Below are 20,714 nucleotides of genomic sequence, written 5' to 3'. Positions count from 1 at the left end.
TAAGCGTGAAACTAAAGCTTGAATTGTCTTTACAAATATTTCTGATGCTTTTCAACAGCTTTTTGGGAAAACATTTTCTGTTGCTGCACCTTCTGTTGAGAGACAGTTAGGTTTTTAAGGAGACTGAAAGTCAGAATTTCTTACTTTTGTTGTCTCAGTGTTGATTTGTGTTCGCTCTAATACCAGCAGTGCTTTGCAGAGTCATAGAACAGCTACCTCAAGTGCCCTGCTTGCCATACATCTGTACAAAAACCACACAACTCTCATGTCTTGGGAATGAGCTGGAATGAGAAGGCACCTGAAGTGCAAGGTGTTTCAAACTGAGTTACAGGAGCACCAGGCAGAACAGGCCTGCATATTTTGCTATGATAATTTCTGTTTAAAATATTTTTAATAATAATCTGTGTGATTCTAAATATGATTAGAAATGATGAAATATTACAGTTTCCCCTAATACAAAAATTCTCATTTTGGTCAGCAATAGTATTGATGTGATAAAATCCTATTTACTCTGATACAGGGAGACCCTAAATGCAAGGCAATCTCCTGTTTTACACGAAGGAAGGGCACTTCCCTATGGGAGCACTACAGAAATAGGAAAAGCAAATTATTCAGGAAGAGAGTATTACGCATATTCAAGTTAGGAACTTTACTGCCAGTTAACATGAAATTGCTTTAGTTTTTTTTTTTTTTTTTCTATCAGCACATTAAGCAAAACTAGCATCACTTAAACACACATTCTCATTCAGTGAAATGACACGTTACTACAAACAAATTACCACACAATACAAAAATGGAGAAAACAAATTATATTAGAACACCTCCAATATTTGGCTTCTCATATAGCAGTAGAAGTAAGTCAATGCCACTCTATGATACTGAAAATGACATTTTAAATAGAAAAAAATGTTATCTGTTGTATATTTTTTTTCTAAAATAGTGAATAACTGAGGATTTTTTTCATTTGTAATGTAATATAATTCTGGAATTTATTTTTGATTATAGATGAGGTTAACTTTGATGTTTTCAAAATGAGTTTCAAAGACCATTTATTTAGCTAATTTTGAAGGCAAAAACACACTGAAACTTTTATCCCAGTTGGTAAGAAGCTATCCCTTAGTTTTATTCAAGTTTTCACATAAAAATGTCAGTCGGGAATAAAACTGACAAATATATTCAATCAAAGATGGAATATTTTTTCCTCTTAAGTTGCAAATGGCTTCATTAAAATAAAAGCACCACCTTAGGGATTGCATAAAGCAGAATATTGGTACCTAAATGGTATTTATGACTCGGCTAAATGTAAAGTGAATTAAAATTTAAAGGATTATAGTCAGGTAGGCCACAGACATGCATAGGAACGTCCATTAGGGAGACGAAAGAACCTGATGTCCCCAGTGACGGGAGCACACTGGGTTCACGGTCAGGCATACCTACACGCTCAGTGGCACCGTAAATGAAAAGCATCATGGCTGAGCCCTAAGGTACTTGTCTGATGCTTCCTTCAGGCAAAAGAAGCAAAATCCTCCTGTAAACATCTAGGGGTGTGTATATGTCTGTATACATATGTATGCATGTGCATATAAATATGTGATGTTACAGCACCGTCAGGAAACTGCGGATGATGAAAAGCAACACAGTTAATGTTTTAAAATATAACCTGAGCATTGTGTTCTTTACCAGAAACTTGCAGGATTTACCAGGAACTTTGCAGGAAATGCACAGACAGGAAAAGAGAAGGAGCCTTCGAGGTACAAGTCTGCTGTGACACACGTTGCATTGTCAGCCAGAAGGAGAAGGAGCGCTTTTGGGTTGTGTAACTTATTTGCACACAGCTACGATACGGATAGTTGTCTTACATTTCCTGACTTTTTGCCTTTAAGAAGAATGAAATAATTTCCTCAGTTCTTTTAATTTATTGAACTGAATTCTGGCCTCAGTGGTCAATGTTTTACACCACAGTCAGCAGATGATTGACAGGAGTTCTTGGAAGATTTGTTTTCTTCCCATCATCTTGGTTTCTTCATGGAATAGCCATTGTTCAACTTATTACGCAGAGGGGAGCTGGTCAGGAAATAGCTTCTCATTACTCATAGTGTTTGTGACCAAACAATAAAATATTCTTCAAGATGTGTGCTTCTAATTTACAAATGCATTTCAATGAAAACCAAGAATTCCAGTTACAGTTTTAAAAAAGTAATTGAAAAATGTATTCAACCATCTTTAATCGAATGTCATTGTATGACACCTATCTGTGCACTCTTCTGGTCATATTACTATGGTATTTTGCTCCAGGCACTGGTCTTGTTTACCTGAAAAACCACTTACATCCTAGAATCAGTCAAATAATCAGCCCCGATATTTATTCACCCACCACCAGCCCCCTGAATATAGTATACCCAGGATCCTGACAATTATTTGTGTTGAGAAATAGATATCGTGCAATTCGTTGCCTTTTAAAAAGATGTGGCACATTTGCATAGCATTCATTTACATAATTTTATTTATTGCGTATTGCTCCTACCCAGCTACTCCCTATTGTAATGTGGCTCCTGGCCGTGTACTTTGCCTTCTCTGCTGCAAGTTACCGTAGCTTGCACACGCTCACCAATGTGTAATTTGCACAGCTGTTTGTGTCACCTCTGACTGTGGCCCTGTATGTTTAACTTAGCATATTATAATACTGCAAAGCTTTAAATCCAAAGGAATGTGAGATGGGATATATCTATTTATTAGAATATTAGCATTTCTAACATGACATTTTATACAATGCTTTGAACCACATGGTGCATATTCCTTTATTTAAATAGTACCTCTGAGTCTGAATATCTTCTTTCCAATTTGGACAGATTAGCTAAGTGGTTAAGTGGTGTCCTTTTATTATCCATCTGCTTTGTGCCTTACTACTATATTTGATAAACAGGTGAATAATGGGACTTTTTTTTTCAAAATACAAGTCTTTATAACTGTGTGTTGCTATTTACATTTTTATGTTTCATTTCCCACTTTACTTTTTAGAAAATTTCAGAAAATCTTTTAGAAAAAAAAAAGATTAATAATAATAAAAAGGAAACATCTGTAGAGCAATCTAATAGACATTCCAGATTAATTTTAAGTTTTTTTTTTTTTCTTCTTTCTACCCTTCATTTAAATATTCAAACCTAATGCTTGAATGCGAATTTGAAAAATCTAACAAAAGGTCTTTGCAGCTTAAAAGCATGTTTACCAGCACGCACCTACCTGTTAGCGGTCATGCTCATGCACAGTCTACATTTAAGAATGAAACCCAATCTCTAAAGCAGCCCTGGGGATTTGCAAGTCTGGCTTATCAATTGTATTGCACTAAGCCTGAATAGAGACAAAGCAGCAACTGAATGACCCTTGCTACGGTCTCAGTTTGGGAGGAGGGAGAAAATCCAGGCACTTGCAGATGCTGTGATCTATAAGGAGTGTAGGACCAGGATGGATTTAGACCCATCATCAGGCCGATGGCTTTATGCCTGGTGTATTTCTGACACCCCACCCCACTTCATTTTTCATTTTATTATTATTATTATTTTTTTTTTTTCTGTAGGACTCATCCAAGGGACGTCAGTAAAGCTGGAGCTTAAAACTTGGCTTCTGATTTCATGTATCAGTTTCATGTTGGTGTATCTGAACAGAGAATAAAGCAGAGAATAAAGTCCTATTCCCATGGAGAAAAGCCAATTCTTGGACTGTCTTTGTGATATTTCAAATTGTATTTTAAGTGCTTTTGCTTTGCAGAGCAAGAAGTTGTGGGAGGGATTAACCAAAAAAAAAAAAAAAAAAAAAAAAGAGGTTCTGGTGGGCAAAGACAGATGCACCACCAAATAGCAAACCTTGGGAAGTTTCAGCATTACTGAATATTGTATGTTAGGAATAAATGAGTGTAATGGAAAGGAAGGGAATCAAAGCTACTTTATTTATGATGATAAGTTCTGGAACATCATATATTTTTGACAGTTTTCACTTGGATTGAAGGAAGATAACCATAGAACTGTGTCACAAAGATTTCAGTATAACATGCCATGTAAAAGTAGAGCGTATGAGAAGTATGTCTTTAATCTGAGGCACAAAACTATAATGAAACTATGGTTGCTTTTAACTGTGTTAATTGCACTTTACAGTTATGAAGATCTGACTCATAAAAGTACCAGACTGACACCACCCAAAAACACACAAAAAAAGCAAACAGAACATTTGGAATTAGCTTTTGAAAAGGTTAACATTTCTTAAGCGAAGGAAATCACACTTATCCTTGGGAGGGGTACGCAGACTACTCTTGGACCAGAGCGCTCTCAAAACTGCTCAAAGGTTGAATTGAGACAGACAAAGACATGGGGAATATACATACTGTGACAGTGAATCAAATGGGGTAATCTGTGCTGTATGAAGGCTATGCCAGAAATACAATGTATGATATAGTGATTATCATATGATTATTTGTTCAAAGGCGCTCACTATGGAAGCTTTGTTGTTAGAAAAACAAATCACTTACTGTTAACCTGAGAAAAGAGTTTGCTTATAGGGACAGCAGGGATTTGACAGGTGACTATGTATTTGTACATATTTAGCAGTATCTACAAGAACACATTTCCGTGAAGAAATAATTTGTGTTGTGAATAAGCACCAGGCTGGGGGTTGGTATGGGGTGGTGGTGCTCACCTGAGGGAGTTGGTGGTGATGAGCCCCACCTGGGTGGGCAGCTGGGCATCACCTCCCACACTTCCTTCTGCCTGGGCCTGAATGTGGTCCTTTGGGAGGGTTGAAAAGCTCTACTGTAGGGTAACGCAAACTTCCTGTAATGCTCGAGTGAGGGGATTCTTTCACCAGTTCCTGCTTCTGAGCACTTGCAGCTCCGTGGCCCATCAAGGTAAGTGCAGTATGGTTTTTGGCCCTTTGATGAATTTGGTGCATGATGCAAAGTTTGGTCTGTTTTTTGTCTATGACCTGGAGGATTTATATTCAATCTTTATAGTGTTAATAACACAAATAAAGAGGTTGTGAAGCTGTGTTATGGCCCTGAGTCAGTTAGAGCTGCATGTTGAGTTTGTCCAGGTATTTTTTTTTGTGGTCCATGGGCTTTAAATTCAACGAAGCCAGGTTTTATTGGAATAAAAGTGAAGAAAATTGTAAGCGGGAGAAAACCCATAGTAGCCATGGAAGGCAGAAGTGATTACTTGCTGTCAGCTTGAGGGCTGCTCCTGGCTTTTAGGCTTGGTTTTGGCCAAGTAAGCAGTCTTTTGAGTCGTAACAAGTTCTGTGCGGAGGTTTATGATGCTTTTAAGAAGTTTCCTAAGGAAATTTTTTGAGAAGTTTAGTCTCTGTCTCCTCCTGTATCACCCCTCCATCCTGCTGCGTGTCCCTGGGACCTCTCTGCCCTGGTACAATTGGTTGGCTGCTCCTAAATATTTTCTAGGGGCTTCTATATGGCGCGTCCCTTTAGAGGATCATATGTTGATTGTGACCCGAAGTTCGCTCATTGAGATACTGTAGTGTCACAGACATTTTAACTGAATCCAATGGAAATGGTGGTGTTGCAGTTCTTTATGTAGGTATAAATGTACTGCCAAATGTACAAATGGAATCAAGAGAGCTATGGGTATAGAGATGAAGATCAGGGAAAACTGACCTTCGTAGCAAGATTATTATTATTTATTTATTTATTTGCCCTGCCAAAAATAAAAATACTTCTTTTTGAGACTTATTCTTACTTTCCTGTGGTAGACTGCTTCAACATGGATGAGTATATTAATGTATACCTAATCTGGTTTTACTAGATATGGTACAAGAGATAATGCAATCACGGATCAAATATAGGCATGAGTTTGCACATTTTGTGATGGCTGTGAATTTGAATGTATTAGTGTTGGTTACTGCTAATTATTTAAAGTAAAAAAAGATATTAAAATCAAATTGTTAACAGAAACCATTGCGAAATCCGAAAATCTCTCAATTACTTTTAAATAGCAGTTTAACAATGAAATATGTTATGTCTACCTTTCATTTTGCTAACAACAAAAGGAATAAGGGCTGTGTAGTGACAGAGGCAGGGAAACTGCCACAATATAGGAAGATGTAAAGCTTGACACCAGGAGGCATGAATTCTGGGTCACATTTTCTTGAACGTGATGCAGTGTCTGCCTGTGGTGGAAGCTAACAGTCACAGAAAGCATAGGGGGGCTACTGAAGTTCTGAACCACTGGTTTAGTTTTCAGTGTAGACTGCTTTTGTACCACTGCCAGCATAAATGGACTTTTCAGTAGAGATCAACTAGTCCAAGTGCTGGTTAAAGCTAAGGGAATGAGTCTGAGTAGTTGGAACCATGAGTGCGTGATAGGGATTTCTCTTGCTGAGCTTTGGATGGGGAAGGAGGCATGTGGTAGTAGGAACTGTAAAGGTTTTGGCAACACAAACTTCTTGCTAGGTGGGCTAGCATGTGAACCTGAAAAAGTTTAGCCTTTCTGTGGTAGGTCCCTGAATGGGGAAGCAGCTGCTGCAGACCATGGTAAGGGGTGCACCTGGGCTGCTACTTCGTGTTAGAGAGCTAACCTGTAGTAAATGTGAATGTAGTTGGTGTGGTAACCTGCTGGGGTGGCTGAACCTCAGGTCTTTTACCCTTGACATGTTGAAGGCCTGTGGTAGATCTGCTCTGCTGCACAGAGGCATGTGCCTGGGGGGCTAAGAGTTGATATCCCCAGCTGGGGAGTTGCTACACTATACTGTATTCAATGGAAGGCGTTTGATTTGTAGCAGCTGTGGATGTGGAAATAATTAAGAGATTTTCTATACCTGCCCAAGTTCTTTCCTAAATATGGGACAGTCAGTGGAGTTCACTGAGACTCCTGCTGCTCTTTATCCATGTCGTAGCCTGAGTTACCTAACCTATTTATCATAGCAGCGAACTTCTAGTCTTTCTCCTAAGTATCCTGAACAAAATGTGCCAGCTAAACTGTACCCAGTGAGAGTGGGGGAAGGGGCGGGGGGGCTCGAAACCTGACCTGACTGTTATGGGAGACGATTATTATAGTTCTTCACTTGCAAATTTTCCATTTGTGTTAGGCTGCTTCCCACAGTCTCTCACTGTCACATTTGGGCTTTTGAATGAATGGCATTGATCGAGTTGAGCGTTTTGGCTCGTTCGCCTCAGTTGTGCCTGGAGACTGGATGTACAGTATGTAACGGAAACCTTCAAGCAAAACTCTGCCCTCCCAGTCATCCCTTTTTGTTTGAAAACTCTACTTAGACTTTCCTCATCCTTCTTTTGTCCTCAATCAAATATGTTTTGAAAAACAAAACACTTGAAATGGCAGTTCTGGAGCTTCCCCTGTGCTAAGCTCTTCCTCCTTCAAATGCTTTAAAAAAAAAAGGCTCAAAAATCCTGTTTTGAAGCTTCCTTCACCTATTTATCTTTAAAGCAATGCAAAGTGTGTCTATATATTTTTTATGAATTAATTTGTTTTGTTTGCATCTGGTTATCATCCATCTCTGGAATATTCATGATACTTTTCAGGGAGCACGGTGCCATTTCCTAGATGTTATCGTTATGGCCTTGTAGTGTAAAAAAAAAAAACTAAAAAACTACTATTACAGCAACTACAAGGAAATGCACTCCCACTCATTGCTGTGATAAGATGCCTCACATCCTCCTCCTTGTGATGGCTTCCTTAGTATTCCACTTCTCCAATGGAGACATATTTGCAGCAATGATAACAAATTTCAAAAAGAAACTAATAAAATGTGCACTTTTTTTTAAGGATTGTGATTTTCTACCAACAAAACTGTCACTGAAGCTAGTAACCACATTTAGTGGAAATGATTAGAGATGTGTGACAAATTTACAGCAAAATGCACAGCAAAACTGGAAACATTTTTCTTTTCATCAGCTATATGAAAAGCAAGGGGGGTGGGGAACATGTTTTTCTCCCTTTCAGCCTGACAGAATACTTCGAATTTTAAGATATGGGAGTATAACTTCTGAATAATGTTTCTGTTAAAGTATTAGCCAATTTTTTAATAGAGAAAACACATTCTTGATGGTAATCAGTTGTCAGTGGCCATTGGTTAGCATCATTAATCAACAGGAATGAGATCTTGGCTTATAATAACAGAGAGGTAGAAACAAATGCTGTTGGTTTTACAGCAATTTCTAAGTCAGAATTTTTGAATATATGGGAATGTTTGCCCCCACAAGGACGGGGTGGATTAAAAAATATATAAATTCTAGGTAAATCTAGAAGTCTATAAAGGTTTAGATTTGGGAAGTAGTAAATAATTCAGTGATTTATTTAGGTCAACTTGAAATATGTTAAAGAAAAAGTATATGTACTTAAAGCTCTGTCATACATTAGATTTGGTCAGTTCTAGGCATATTGAAAGAATGGTCTTTTGTCTCCTTGTTTCTGGTCTTTTCTCAAAAAAAGAAAAAAAAGACTGCATTTGTCCTAGCTGGGTAACTTTTACTACGATAATCAAAGGGATTGATGTTCTGGCCTTAGTACTGTCCTCTGATCTTCAGGATTGTTGTAGGTGGTTTCTGCTGGAAAAATAAGTGCAAGATTTCACACTTTTTTTTCCATTCTATGCAGTACTGTTCACTTCCTGTCTATTTCCAAAATCAAATCATTTTTTTGTGAGATGCAGTGTCCTTGTTCAGAAATGTAGGTCTCTAGTTTCAGCTGATGACCTGGCCAAATACGTTGTGCAAAAATAAGCAAAACAAGATAGTGTGATGCATAATGTAAGATGCTTCTGGAACCTCTGAAAAGTAGTATATCCCCTCCTTGATGCTTGGTTGGTGTAGATCTTATTCTTCAGTGATAATAGGTATTTTTTTGACTCTACTTCCATTTGCCACTACTGGCCTTTTAAATCTATCATGGAAAACTAGACTAAGTGTGGTGTAGCCTTCAGAGCATCAACCACTTACAACAGTGGATTTGAATTCTTTACACTTTCTTTGGTTAGTGTCCAAGATGCTCTCTTCTCTGTTAATCAAGCTGTGTGGAAAGTGAATACCTTGCTGAAATATCAATGTGATATAGAGCTACATATTTTGTGCACGCAAAAATGTCTATGATCCATGAGAGGGAAAGAAAGAAATATAAGCTGCACATAGAAGAAGAAAACTGCTTGTCTTAAAGTACCTCAAGAAACAGAGCTCCATGCTTTTTTTAATAATTCCTATCTAACTGTGGTTGTTATTCTCTAATTTATCATGAAGTACAAAATTTCACTCTAGATCAAGGAAAAAAACAGCAATAACTGGTACCTATAAATAGTGTTTTTAAGGGCAACCACTTTATAGAATAATTATTTGGCTATCACAAATTACAAGTTCTAGGTGAATGGTGTTTGAATATAGATTTAATGTTAAAAATGAGTAGACTCGCATCTCACATATTAAATACAAAAGTCTGAGCAGAGTTAATAAAACACTGGCTTTCACAAGCAAAGGTACGTCTCATATTTGGGTGAAGTTATCAGCAACAGAGTGGAAAAAGGACAAGGGGTAATGTATGTAGAGGCCTCCTATCTGTAGTGTGTTATGATAGTATCTGGAAATCATTTAAATCCCAGAGTCGTGGTGAAATAGAGGGAAGGATATAGTATTTAAGTTTTAAGGAGGATATTGACACATTGGCTGTTGGGTGGAAAGAATGTAAAGGTGTTGAATGGCTTTGGGAACATGTGACATGTAAACAGGAAATGAGTTTGCTGTTAAATATCAGACCTTACTTGGAGTTGCAGTATTCTCTCTGTTTTTCAGGGAATACGTATCAAGAGAATATTTTTTTGGTTTCTCATTTTTATATTTTGATATTTATTGAAAAATAGATGAAGTAATTCAGTGGTGCAATAAATTAAAAATTAGTTATTAGGAAAACATTCTTCACCAGGCAGATGGTTGGGCACTGGAACAGGCTCCCCAGGGCAGTGGTCACAGCACCAAACCTCCTGGGTTTCAAGAAGTGTTTGGACAATGTTCTTGGACATACAGCTTAATTTTTAGGTAGTTTGTGTGGACCTAGGAGTTGGACTCAACGATACTTGTGGGTGCCTTTCAACATCAGACGTTCCATGCCACACCATAAAGATTTATGTAGTTTATAAAGGTTATAACATGTAAGCCTTATTTTATACTATGCTGTCGTAACTTAAAATTTTGGGGCAAACCATGACTGCATTTTTGCTTATATCTTCCGACTAAATTTTCAGGGATTTTAACTGTCATAAGAAAAGTTGTGTGCTTTTCTGTGAATTTAGGTGTCTATCATACTGTGTCATCGAGGTCTATGATGATAATTTAAGCTCTGATTTGAACTAGCTGAGATGTGTCTAATCTCAGATAGTGTACTGTGTTAGTTTTGTAGGTTTATGCAGATAAAGAAAGGGACACAAGTGGTGATGACAAAATCAAAGTTAATGTAAGAATGTATACGATAGCTCAACATCTACCACTTTTTTGGATTATGGAGAGGAAAGGGACTTCAGCATTCCTCTGCAGGAGGACAGGAACCAAAGAGATACACAGCTTTCCCAAAGGGTGCACTTATCTTGGTATACTAGCCTGACACAACATTTTGTAATGTGCTCTGATCAATACAATTTCACTGGTGTTCAGATGCTGGATTATTTTTGATTTGGTTTCCCATCCTGAAAACCAAGATACTGTTCCTCATCTATCTTGCTAAAATGCTGTATTTACCAGGGAATGTGTGCAGACTGATTTTTGAACCATGCATGAAAGATGCTCTAGAGTGCAAAAAATTATTGCATTGTTTTTATTCATGACTTGAGATGGGTTTTAGTTAGTTGCATGCCTTTGTATGCTGTGTATTGGGTTTTTATAGCAATGTCTGTGTTCTCTGGGTACCTAAGCAGAGATTTTCATTTTAATAGTACATAATTCAGATGCTGGATTCATACCAAATTCACCTCCTCCACACATTTTAACTGCATTATTAATAATAATATGGTTGATTGCTGATGCTATATATTTGTTTTCTAAAGAGCTCGTTGAGAAGCTGGGCGTGTTAATAAGGTATGGTGTGTTTCTCCTGTGTTCTCAGCAAGACTCCTGCCTGCAGCACGCAACTGGCACTGCCCATATTCTCTTTTCACTGCTACTAGGCAGAGCACGCAGGCATTTTCAATTCACTAGATCATTCACAAGTTACCTCCAACCCAACCTTGTCATTGCAATTTGTCACACTTGCAGTGTATGCTTTTATGTGCGTATCTTGCTGAAGTCTCATCACACCAGGCCAGTGCCACAGGGTACTAGACAACAACAACAAAGATCTCAAGCATAGTTTAAAAGGTATCAGTATAAAAGAGAAAAATAATGGCCGCAATCACTGCTAGATACCCTGTTCCCACAGATCCTGCAGCCTTTTTTTAAATTTCAAACTACAGCTAAGTTGCACGAACTACTACCTTCCCCGCTGTCACCATGTGCCCAGTGTATCTGGCATCTTGTCCAGCGAGGGAGAGCAGAAACACTGACACAGTATCTCTGGAGGGAATATGCTGGGCACTATTTCAATGTGAATAATGTCTGAGGAGACTTTCTCTCTAATCACCTTTTGGCTGACTGTTCACGGGTATTAGGATAGTGTTAGGAATGAACCCCTGGCTGTGTGGAGTTCCCAGCTTTGCCACAGATATCTGGGGTGTCCTTGGACAAACTATCAAAGGTTGCGTTATCTCATTTTGGAAACAATCAGGTTACGCTAGTGCTTAAGTTAAAAAAAAAAAATGAGAACAAAATCAGTCTTCTTCCTCTGTTCTTCATCTGGAAAAACTCATCATTTTCTCATTCCTTTTGCATCTGTCTTCTTAGATCCTTGGAACTTGAATTTGTGCCTTGGCATGTTTTTGTACAGTCCCTAACATCAGGATTTCTTTGTGTTAACTGCAACCTTTGGGTTCATAGAGACTTTGCAGTCTCTAGAGACAAGCTGTTGCATTGTCATGGGCCTTCCATGAAGAATGAAGGCTAGGTTGTTCACTGCTTCCTCTCCTTTCTTTCACAGGGAAGGATGCTGAAGTGGCTTCCTTCAGATTACAATAAACTGCTGCTAGTGCTATGTATGCAAGCTGTCTTAGGAAAAAGCTGGGGTTTAAACAAATCCTGAACAGCATGAGTGGTGAATATCTTGGGGAGTGAGAACCTTCATGAAATGAGGAGGAGGATGACAGCCTTTGCAGCCCCATTCCCAGGGGTGTGATGTTACAACCGACTAGACAGTGCTGCAGGAAGTACTAGAGCAGCCAGTTCGCAAGAGGTGTCTCTCATTAGCCAGGGTCTTCTTGCTGCCCTGTACCTTCACGTATGTGTAGGTGCTGATAGTTTGGTAAGAGGCTTGCATCCTACCGGGAGAGAAATGAATCCAGGTCTGTGTACATAGGTACGTGTCCAGCATTGTCTCATTCTCAGATGATGCAAGTGCAGTGATATTGCCCAGCCTCAGCCTATAAATGACAGCATTAAACTAAACCCCTGAATCTCCCAGTGATGGCAAAGGCTGTTAGATGGGCAATGGGTTTGAGGAATGCTGTAGTGTCTGTTGAAGATAAGCTCATTTTTGTTGTTTCCTTTAGATCCTACTAGACCACAGTGAAGGCAGAGGTGGGAGTATTATGTTACAAACTTCTTCTGTTGCCAGCTCCTCTCAAAAAAAGGAGAGGTGGTCTGAGGCATACTTCACTGACTGTGCTCATGTTCCACTTTAAACTGGGGTGAGGGGATCCTTTGCTTCATTTGCTCCACCTGACCAGCATTTTGTGTGTATTTTTCTTCCCTTGTTTAACAGACAGTGTTTCTATAATAAGATTAGGTATGGACTTTTCATTGCTACTTCTCAAGTTTCAGTTAACATTCTCAGATTGTAGGCATCTGCTCGAATGTGCTTCCTGAAAATAGGTTTCCCTACCTTCTCCCCTCCTAGAAAAAAAAAAGATTGAAAATGATGTCGTCGTTTAGGTCCTTGGGATCAGTTTCCCTAAGAGAAGTAGGATCTCATTCCAGATAATATTCTGAAGATGAATTTAAAAAAAAGTCAACAGTTGACAGGAAGAAAAGGTTAAATAGTAATGAGAAACTACTGTAACTGCACTTTTAAAGACTATTGCTGTAAGCGATTACATGCATGATTGAAAACCATACATTGAGTCCACAAATACAGCTTGACCTACCTGTATATTTTCAATAAGAAGTAATGTCTCCTATTTCTAAGAGAAGGAAAAAAAAAATGCTGTTTTAAGCTATATACAAATGATAAAAGCAAAGACATCAAAGTGTGCAGCCTTTCAACTCATGTTCAATTAGAATAAAAGTTTGGTTGCTGTTTTAAACATTTATGGCTAACTAATTGTGACAGCATCTCAGCTCTGCAAATGGGATGATTTTGGATTGACTTTTGATCTGACTGACAATTTCTTATACACTTCAGTGTTGGTTTATAGCATACAAGTCCTCATTTGAATCCACATGTGACTAATTAGAAACTGTTTATGGTCTGTATGTATACATTCACACAATATAAGCCTTTTTAACTGGAGCCACATTAATGAAAGAGTTAATTTAACTAGGTGCTTGACATACTATGTTTAAAACATCTCTAACTAAGATTTTAAAAAGAGGAGGAAACTGAAAATGTGTATGTAGCATAAAGAAGGAATTTAATGTTAACAATAGGTATGTAAACTGTAACAGAGATACTAGAAAAACCCTCTATACTTTGATGGCTGTTATAGTAAAACAACAGGTTGAATGACACTTCTTAGAGTATTTTTACGGGTATTTCAGTGAGAAATTTCATTCTAGCTTCATTTTTAGCCTTTCTGACAGAAGAATGTACATTTATGCTGATCTCTTCATCTACCTTTATCGTAAGGGCTCTTGACAACACGAATGCTACTATAGCATTTGTGCAGCCAAATGCATCTGGGGTTTGCAAAGAGAAGTGCTAAAATGAATATGAATATAATATTTTCTTGATAAAATAATGCTTCTGTGTCACAGAAAACGAAAAGAAAACGAAATTGTCAGCATTCCTTTGTAGGTCTCTCTCAGGCTTAAGAAAGGGTCCTTGACAGTTTCAGCATTGCCTTTAAATATCTTATTGAAATGTAGATTAAGACTGTACATCTTATAATAGTTGGAAAGCCTTTTCATTTTAAGTCTTGTAGAAAAGCAAGTATTAAGTAAGTATTAACTTTAGCAGTTATATTTTAGCATTTTTCTCAGGTTGATCCCTCCTAGACCTAATATTTAGATTTATTTAAAGAGGCAGTAGATTACCTGACAGCATAGTAGTACAGTATTGTGCATTTTTCTGAGTTGCTATAAAGTTAGATTAGCTGTATCTTTTGTTAGTGCCATCTTTCGTGCATTTTACAGAAGCATCATATGTACATTGATACTGCTATAATCAATGATGCTTCAATGTTCTTGGCTAATGCTTAGCATTTTCGAACATATACTGTAGCTTAATATTAGCTTATGAGATGTAAAAATGATGCTGAAGTTTGTTCTGTAAAGAGTTTTTTCAAAATGTTTTCTAACTCAGAATTAGTAATTACCTGGTACTTTTAATATAATGTGAAATACTGTTTACTGTAGGTAGTTTTTGATCAAGTTTCCTCCTCTGCTTTCACTTGATCTGTAAATCACTTATCCACATATTTAAGAATATATGTATTTTAAATCAGATCACTTTGAGACTCAAATTTTGGGTGTTAATTGGACTCTGAGATGAGCTTATTTTTCAGAAAACTCATAGAATCATAGAATATCCTGAGTTGGACCTATAAGGATTATCAAGTCCAACTCCTGGCACAGCACAGGTCTGCCCAAAAGTTTAGACCATGTGATTAAGTGCATAGTCCAATCTCTTCTTAAATTCAGACAGGCTTGGTGCAGTGACTACTTTCCTGGGGAGCCTGTTCCAGTGTGCAACCACCCTTTTGGTGAAGAACCTCTTCCTGAGGTCCAGCCTAAACTTCCCCTGCCTCAGATTAACACCATTCCCATGGGTCCTGTCACTGGTGATAACAGAGAATAGGTCACCTGCCTCTCCACTCCCCCTAGCGAGGAAGTTGTAGACTGCGATGAGGTCCCCCCTCAGCCTCCTCTTCTCCAGGCTGAACAGGCCCAGTGACCTCAGCCGCTCCTCATATGTCTTCTCCTCTAGGCCCTTCACCATCTTCGTCGCCCTCCTCTGGACACTCTCCAACAGTTTAATGTCCTTTTTGTACTGTGGTGACCAGACCTGCACACAGTACTTGAGGCCACACCAGTGCAGAGTAGAGTGGGACAATCACTTCCCTCAACCGACTAGCAGTGCCATGCTTGATGCACCCCAGGATATGTAATGCAGTATCCTGGATGCAGTAACTTGATTTAAAAAAGTATTAAAGTACTACATGGGAATTTTGTGAAGTCTTACAGTAGTAGTTAGCTTCCAAATAGCCAGCAGGAGTTGTACAAAAGATACTGGTAAGGACTTCTGTGGTCTTTGAGAAGGCTAAGGTATTCAAATTCTCCAGGAGATTTATTATTTATTCTTTTTTTCTCTTCTTTTGAATGTTTTGTTGGACTTATGAGACCTATACCTGAGTTCTCATATTTGGGTTCAGATTCTCTGATCTGTTGAGAATGGAAGGAGTAACTTTTTTGATAGCATATTTAGTAGCCAAGTTAAAATCCTTCAGAGTTGAATGACTGTAAGGCAACTTTTTTTTTGCGGGTGATGGCAGTGGTTGTGGGAATATTTTTTCCAGGACTTTTGGTGTGAGCTGATTGGTGTATAACAAAATAATCAAGTAGTTCTGCAGAGCAGTTTGGAGAAGTTTAATGCATACTAGACTTAATGTTTGAAAACAAATGATTTTTTTGTGTGATTTCTCTCATCTTCTATGATTCTTGTTTCTACATTCCTATTATTCTTCTACTGTACCATAGCACCCAATGCTTCATGTATGATAAGGTAGGAGGCAAATATCCAAGGAATTACATTTTACAAGGAATTGGTTGACTTGGAGAGGAAGTAAAAATAAAACTGTTTTGATACTTTTGTGAAAATTAATCTAGGGTGGGATATTTCACTGCTTTTAAGCCAGTTCCGAATGAGTCTGCAGAACTTTCAGTATTATGTAAAGAATGGTATTTTACATAATTAACTTGAGATAATGTGGAAAAGCATCATCTTGTATATACTTAGTCATGAAACTATACTTGGTCCTTCAGTAGGCATTTGTACCCTACTTTGAGTGCAGTTTTATGCACATTAATTAGAATGTTCAGCTCAGCAGTTCATAAGGATTCATGTGAAGACTACTTTTTTCTTCCTCAGACTTGAAATTCAAGTGAAAGTTTTCATTTTAAAATGGTGTAACAGTGGAATAACACCAACATCAGTGTGATTACTCTGTTTTTATATTAATAAAAGCTTTGTCATCCTCATCTTACTTTGAGGTTCAAATAACTGAAAAGTTGAAATGAAGCTCATTTAGAAATGCAATATTGTATTTGATTTCAAGCTAAAGCAATGAAAAATAATTGAATTAGCCACATTTTTTATTAAAATAATAATAATAAAAAACCACCAAGTTCATTCAAGCTGAGTCTAGAGACTTCCATCAGTCAGATGAAAGGAATTCTTTAGCAACTGGAAATTCAGCAAGTTTTAGATGAATCTGAGCTGAGATTTGTTTGATTGCTGAATCCAGAACCAAGAAAACTTTGTCTTTATTTCTATTTGGTAACAAACAAATTAGACCAAGGTTCAATGTAACTGATAAATTTTGGTTGACCCTGATGGATAATGCTGTTAATTTAATATTATGAGTTATGCACTGAATGTGGTCAGAAATACTTTGTGGCAGTTACTAAAATAGGAAGTTACTCAGCATTATGTTTAAGATGTACATTTCAAGAAACATTTTTTTCCCTTTTTTCTTGTCTTTGGTTAGAGAGATCTTTCTAGCTCTTAGTCTATGCTTTCTAAGCTTTTTGTGTTTGAGTCTGCTTTTTTCAAAGCATTATGTTTGTCTTGTCTAACTTTATCCATTTGGTAACTAGTGAGGTGGATATTATGCTGGTGGGTAATGTTCAAGAAAAACCCCAAACAAATAATAATTAGGACCGAACACTTAAGTTCAAAGACTTCTGTAGCTAATACTTCTGTGTGCTCTTGTGCTCCCTCTACTGTCTCTGCACCTGGGAATGACACATAATAGCTACAGCAGTGAACTCTCCTGTTGATATTGCTGGGGGAAAAAAACTGACTTAAAAATAATTTAGTTTTGAAGTTCCATGTTGGTTCTAGTGGTCTTAGAAACAGGGGGAAAAAAAAGTCCTTGAAAAGCTGGAGAAAAGCATCTACTTAAGGTTCTAGGAAGCTAGAAAATTCTAGCCACAAATACTGAGGGAACAAGTAAAGAGATGAGTGACCACAGGGAGAGGAGTAAAGTAATGATACATCTTGGTTTGATGTTAGTGGCAAGGTTGTGGCCTGATAAAATTGTAACTAAAATTGTGGATATTTGGTGCCTGATGGGAAAGGAAGCTGAATACCTCAGTCTATTCCACAGGAGAAGTCCATCAACAGCTTGATATTGGTAACTGTCCTTGTGATCCTTGATGGCGAGGGTAAGAAATACAGAAGCTGTTGAGAGAAGTCCACAGTTACAACAAAGATGCAGTTGTTCTCTACATGTAGCTGTACCATCAAATTCTAGGAAATCCTTTACTGTATTTGAAATACGTGGTGAAGTTTTGGTGTTAGTCAATATGGCATTGTTCTTCCACTCCAGTCATGGAAAAACTTTAAATTCCAAAGCATTTGAGGATAAAGTAGGGGTAGTCTTATTTTTACCTGAGTTTCTTTCAGTCAACAAATGTTATACATTAAATATAGAACCAATTTAATAAGGAAAATCTTAGCTGACTACAGTTTTGATATTTTCCTCAGTGTGGTCAAAAGCCTGGAAGAGTTCTTGGTTTTAATTCTGTTGAGGTGAGGCTGAGAAACTCTGGAAGATGTTTTCAGTCCAAATTGTTTGCTTCACCTGTGACTCTAAATATTTCAATAATGTAAGTAATAAATCACATGGTTTCCATCTGACTTCTGTTTTTCTTAGCTTCTCATATATATACTTTTCCCTATGATCAGTGACTGGTGTCAGGACCACTTCTGGGGCTAAGGGTACTTTACCAGAGGGGATGGCAAACCTGTCCTTGGATTATTGGTGGCACATTTGAACTTCCACTCATAATCTGTAGAAAGTTGTGATGTTTATATACTTTTCTGTTTCATTTACAAATTATGAGTTCATAATTAAGATTGTGGGAAACTCCCCTTTTGCTTTCCTGATCAGTGTGCTGTGATATGTCTTGTGCAGGAGGCACATGGATTGGGTTTAATCTCCCTGACGTTACCTTTCTAGACTATCTATAGGTGAGCTAGTCACCTGGGGTAATGTTACTGTCATCAAAGAGGGATATTGGATTTTAAGATCTGTTTGATATAAAGCATTTTGGGGTTGAGTTGGCCAGAAATACACATCTAATGAGAAGCTCCTGCCTAAGCTCATACTGCAGCTTCTGGAGGTTTTGTGCTCTGTATTGTCCTGTGTCCTGAAACATGGAGGATTCACTGAGAATCTGAAATGGCACCAAATCATTTCTGGGCATCTGAATTAAGCTTTACATTTCTTCCTTGCAATTAAAGAAATTAATCCTTAGAGACATCTTTTTCCTTTTCATTGGCTATTTACGGTCTTATGATTGTCCAGCTGAGACATAGATAGGTTAGGTTTAAAAAAAAGTCATCTCTTGTCTGTGTGGTCACGAGGTCAGTGCATTACGTTTGTTTGTATGTTTTTTTAGTTTCTTTTAGATTTTAGCCCTTTCTGATATGTTTTCCCAGTTGTTTTTGCAGAATTCAGGCACCAAATTGTCAGTCATGATATCTTTTTTAATTTCTAAATGTGCCCAGAAATTCATGTGATGAAAATACATATCTGGAAGGCTAACAGTAACCACAAGATATACAATTATTGGATTCCTGTCATACTGCCTTGGTGTAAATGTTAAAATGTCCCTAATGTCATTCCAGAATCAAATTTTAAAAATATATATTAGATACGAGGGTATTTGAGACTTAGCTTCCTAAATGACTTTAACATTAAAATGTGTTTTTACTAGAGGATTTCAAAACATTCAGCGTATACCTATCAATTTTAAAATATTTTCTATTTAAAGACTGAAGCTATGGATGCAAATGGATTTACAATGTGAGGTTTAGCTGGGACACTGTAGAAAAATGTGAGAGACAATCTAATCTGCACTTTAAATTCTACAAGTTTACTTTTCTAATTTGATTTTATCACAAGTATCCAGTCATCCCCATTCCTGCCATGCTGGGACTAGAGAAGGGGCCACTGTGGGTGGTGGTTCTCCTTCAACCAGAGGTGAAAATTCACTTCAGCTGCTGTATTTCAGTTATGTGCACTGACCAGCTTGAAGTGTGAATCTGTCATTTGCTTAACAATTTGTCATACAAAAGTCTTCCCAGATTGCTTTTTCCCTTTTGCCACTTCTCCTGAGAGCTCTAGGGGTAACTTCAAGCTGAAGCCAGGATCACTACACACATAATCACATATCTCAATATAATTTTGTTGTAAATGAACTAAGCAAAACTTAAAACCACAATACTTCAAAATTTTCACAGGATTTGTTTTATTGGAAGATTTAAACTTTATCAAAGAACAGAATACTCACAAATATTTACTGCCTAGTTTTGAGCTGAACTAGAGTGACTTATTAGGACCATAAAATACTTTTTTTCCTAATTTTTCTCATTTCATATATGAAATACCACTGGGAAGTATGCTTTAGATGGTGAGAACATGCATGCCTAGAAAGAAAAAAAATTCTTCATGAAACTCAGAACTGATGTATTTAGGGTTTCAAACAGCTCAGCTGGGACCCTAGAATGTGTGCACCAAGTTAATAGTGAAATAGTAGATGGTTTTGGGACTTCTGAGTCTTATTTTTCAAGTGGGTCAGTAGTTACTTGACCATTTTAAATAGCTGAATGCTTCAGGTTTCTCTGCTTTGCAAGATGCAAACATTATTTACAAGAACACTTTGGGCCCTACCTGTCAGTCAATTATTCACTCATCTTATTATGCTTATATCTAACTCTCTTCTGGTCACTTTGTCCAGAAGGATACTGTGAGAGACAGTATCAAAAGCTTTACTGAAATCCAGAACGATTACATCAACTGGTTTCCTTTGGTCAACTAGATGGGTGATCTTGTCGTAAAAGAAGATTAAGTTTGTTAGACCTGATCTTCCTCTTGTGAACCCGTTGGCTGTTACCAATGACTGTGGTGTCCTTCAGGTGTTTTTTAATAACTCCCAGAATAATCTTCTCTAAAATTTTACCAGGCACTGCAGTGAGGGTCACTAGGAAATGAACAGGTGAGAAAAATTATATAAGCTTGTCTCCAGTCTGTCTTATCGCATTTACACCCAAATATGTCATGAAAATAGATGTTATAAACAATGTTGATCCTATTCAAGTTGGTAGCAGAATTCTCGTCTCTCTTCATTGAGACCCATCTATTCTTGTCCCTGCGCATCTAACAAAGATCAACCTGAAACTGGGCTGTGGCTT

The 20,714-nt window shown here is 37.6% G+C and overlaps 1 long non-coding RNA gene across 9 annotated transcripts in view; it reads left to right on the top strand.

The window, feature by feature from the left end:
• Positions 1-20,714, top strand: part of LOC308197856 — a 318,611-nt gene that overhangs the window by 92,208 nt on the left and 205,689 nt on the right. For 7 of the 9 annotated variants that reach the window (XR_013953384.1, XR_013953386.1, XR_013953387.1 and 4 more), the window contains one exon: positions 1,684-4,894. The exons of 1 other annotated variant lie outside the window; for it this stretch is intronic. This is a non-coding gene — a long non-coding RNA (uncharacterized lncRNA). Of the gene's footprint in view, positions 1-1,683; positions 4,895-18,002; positions 18,125-20,714 lie in introns of all 9 variants that reach the window. One more of the 9 variants, XR_013953392.1, reaches the window with a different exon arrangement.

This window comes from Anser brachyrhynchus, assembly GCF_964034855.1.
Source record: "Anser brachyrhynchus genome assembly, chromosome: 7".
Lineage (NCBI taxonomy): Eukaryota > Metazoa > Chordata > Aves > Anseriformes > Anatidae > Anser > Anser brachyrhynchus.
This window is presented reverse-complemented; position numbering and strand designations above follow the sequence as displayed.